General features: G+C 42.9%; 1 long non-coding RNA gene across 1 annotated transcript; it reads left to right on the forward strand.

Moving 5' to 3' along the window:
• The first annotated feature begins 615 nt into the window (after positions 1–615).
• Positions 616–3,624, forward strand: LOC111927030 (uncharacterized). The gene is made up of 3 exons (XR_002863351.2): positions 616–774; positions 2,213–2,329; positions 2,523–3,624. It is a non-coding gene; the product is annotated as an uncharacterized LOC111927030 (long non-coding RNA).
• Positions 3,625–3,838: the final 214 nt, after the last annotated feature.

Consider the following 3,838-nt stretch of genomic DNA (forward strand, 5'->3'; position numbering starts at 1 on the left):
CAAGGGGAGGGTAAAACAAAGGGATTGGTGTACTGTTTGGATATGTTAGAGCTGTCCTTTCTAGAGTTGTATTCCTGTATTTCTTGATGGTAAAGCACCATGGATTAAAAAGGCAATTAGACAGTGAAGTGTGGCCTCTTGATTTTGTCTGAGTTGTGGCTGGAAGACAGTCTTTAGCTGTCTCTGTGATTATCAGGGGAACAGCACTAATCTGCTCCCTGCCCTCACCCTGTGAGACAGGAGAGAGACTCCCCTGTCCTGCAAGAGGATCAGCTGAGAGCAGCCATGGGTAGAGAGATCTTTAGGGGTTGGATTATGGTGCTTGCATTGCAGTTTTACCAGGGAGTCTGTCATGGAGACATTTTAATGTTGATCTATGATTTAATAGTATTGGAAGAGAAGAGTCACATCCCTCAACACAAACTTCTGCCTCCCCATTGCATGTCCTACCCTGCATGAGGTCTTCTCCCAAACCTCAGTGCTGCAGAGAGAGGGTCTGTTTCCACCACTTCATCTCACCCACCTCACCTTTTTGTCCCACACAGCACAGCAGAGGTCCCACTGACCCGTGGTGCCTTCCAATAGCAGACTTCTGTCTGCAGCTGACTCAGTTTTCTGTATAAATCACTCTATCAGGTATCTCAGCTGCTCAGCTTGATCTTCACACTAGGTCCTCACACAGATGGCAGAGTCTGTGGCAGGCAAAAAGGTCTTCCTCATTAATTACTTCACTCTTCAAGTCCTCTACTACAGACATCTCTATGCACAAAACAGGTAAGTAGATATTGTTGGCTTATTTTATGTCTGGGAAAATTAGGTCCATGGGGTGATCAGCATGGTTTAAATAGAAAGAGACAGATGTTAAATGACTTTCCTAGAACATTAAGGTGCTCACTGTCCCCAGAGTCCTTGGCTTAGATTCACTAGCAGAGAACATTTTTATAATAGATTGGCAGTGGGTTGCTTTTAAAAGATTTTCTTGTTTGAATTGAAAGACTCACCTTAAAGAAAAACCTGACTATGTGTGTGTCATGACAAATACAGGCACAGAGGTTACAAGTTTCTGAGCACTGAGCTGGAAAGCACTCAGTGAATTGAATAACCTGCTGTTATTTAGCAGAGGTTTTGGAACTGGGACTAAAACGTGGGATAGACCAGTCATTGCTTTTTCCCATCCATATGAGTTTCACTGGTCATGTTAATTGTGACCAAAGTTGCTGTTTTTCCTGAGTGCATTGGAAACTATGTGGAGTTTTGAGGCCTGAGTAGCCAGTGGAAATTTGCTGAGGCAATAAGGCACTACTAAACAGATAACCTTGCTGGAAGCTCAGTTGGCATCCCCCTCTGATGCTTGCCCAGTCCCAGATAAGCTCTGCTGAATTAGCCTCTTCCCCTGGATTGCTCATCTGCTGTATTTCTAACTCACCTTTGGACTCAAATATTTTTACACCAAATACTCCACCGTACTCAACAAGCATTTACACAGCACTTGCATGGTTGATACTCCACTGTACACAGAGCCGTAGTGAGACAGGTTTTCAAAAGTGTGTGTTGAATATATGTTTAAAGATAGAAGGAATACCATAAAATTGGGAACAGTTTCAGGTTTGAGAGGGGCAGCAAGCCCATGGCAATGCTTCAACTGGAAGAGGAGGGTTTTGGAAGAGTAGGCTGCTGACCCCAGGGTCATTTACAGGGTCAACTGAGAGGTTTTCTCAAGGCAAGACAGAGTCACAGAAAATCCTGCTGGAAGGGATCCCCAAAGATCATCAAGTTTAACTCCTGGCCCAGCACAGGACACCACAAGAATCACACCATGTGCCTGAGAGTGTTGTCCAAATGCCTCTGGAACCCTGTCAGGCTGATGCTGTGACCCCTTCCCTGGGGAGCCTGTTCCAAGCACCTTTTGGGGTGGAAGCTTTAGGAACCTTTTCCTAATATCCAACCTAAAGCTCCTCTGACACAACTTTAGGCCATTCCCTCATGTCCTGTCACTGGTCACCACAGAGAAGAGATCAGTTCTTTCCTTCTTTTTCCCCTCACAAGGGAGCTGTAACTGCACTGAGGTTTCCCTTCAGTCTCCTCTTCTCAGGACTGAACAGACCGAGTACCCTCACCTCTCCTCCTATGGCTGCTCCTCAAGGCCCTTCACCATCTTTGCTGCCCTTCTTTGGACACTTTCTAATGGCTTAGCATCTTTCTTATATTGCAGTGACCAAAGAAGAGTCTGCTTTCCCTGCCTTGTGAAACAATGCTAACACTTGGTGCCTGAGCTGCTGTCCTAGGGACCTCTGAGGACTTGCTCAAGAAGATGGAAATGCTGTCTGAGGTACTATACACAGTTGGAAAGACTTGTGTGAAATATCTTGGCTGAAAACCCTCAAGTGGCCCAAGTTGGCTGTTATCATGCTCTGAATCAACAGTCCTTGACACCTGTTAATTTAAATGTTTCCACCAAATTACGCTTGCATTTGCATTAGTAAGCTGCAGCTAACGTTTTCTTCCAATTTTTTTTTTCCTAGGAAGTTTTCTAGCAAACAGAAACCCTATCAATAAGGAAGAACTTTTTCCAAATGAAAATTAAAGGGGTTTTTTCCCCCTTTCCCTTCTCACTTGATTTCTAATGGTTACTTTAGAAACACTCGATCTTCATAGAGAGACCAAAAGCAAACTGCATCCCTGAATAAACAAATTCATATTTGTGTGTGTATACATCCCTGTGCACATATATATTCCTAAACACATAAAAAACCAAGTGCATGGCATTGCTTGGAGTTATGTGGACGGTTTTGGATGCCTATTTTATTTATTGTACTTCTATTGGAGAGGAAAATTGGATTTGGGCCCGTATATCTCTGAGGGTGCATTATTTGACTTTTAATCTACATCAGACTGCAACAAAGCACATCGCATATCACAGCTTCTGCTGCCTCTGATACAAATTCTGTATTTCAAGAATATTTATGCATACAGGATTATTTAGTTTGGTGGCAGAGGTGTTGCATTCTGCACTTTTATTCTGAAGAGTATTACCAGTGTTTACTGTTTGAATTGACTGTTCATATCAATTCCATTCTATGGAATGGGTGGTTATACCTATGGACTGGTGAAAAATGACAGTCCCCAGTAAACAAAAGGGTTAACTTTACCTCTCTTTTCCTCTGCTGGGGAAAGGCTGCCAGGCATGGAAAGAAGGAGAAATGGAGGCTCCCTCTCCACTTTTGGGGAAGGGATGAGACCCAGCAAGGAGAGGATCCCAGGTGGTTTACTCCTGACAGTTGTTAGTTTCTGCTATGACATGAATGAGAGGAAGGACTATAAAATCTGCTTTGCATGATTTATTATGTGTTTATATATCTGCACTGGACCAGTCAAATTTCAACAAGGACTTGTCTAAAACTTCTCTATTCAACCGTGTTATTTTTTCCACTTGTCTTGTCTCCCTAAGCCCAGCTCCTGTAAATACTTTGGCCCATCCTGAACTTTAAAAGGAAGATCAGCAATGCTGAGCTCTCTCAAATTCCCTCGAGGGCAGCTTTTTCTCCTGTGCCCTAGACAGTCCTGTCAGCTGCTGTGCTCCAGTGACAAGATGGCTGCATTTCATAGCAAACGAGATGCGTTATTAGCGTGCAGCTGTAAAACACTTTGAAACTCTAGTAGATGAATAATTTTGTATCATAAATATAAAATGAATATTGGTTTACGGTTCCTGAAATATTAATTTGTGCATGGAGTCACTCTTGGAATGTTTTTTTTTACTAAATGTAAAGATCTTTTCGAGTTCTGAATGTCCTTGCTTTGGTTTTTATTATTAATATTCCCTCCAGGAGACATTGAC

Source organism: Cyanistes caeruleus, chromosome 2, assembly GCF_971803275.1.
Source record: "Cyanistes caeruleus chromosome 2, bCyaCae1.hap1.1, whole genome shotgun sequence".
In the NCBI taxonomy this organism is placed as follows: Eukaryota; Metazoa; Chordata; class Aves; order Passeriformes; family Paridae; genus Cyanistes; species Cyanistes caeruleus.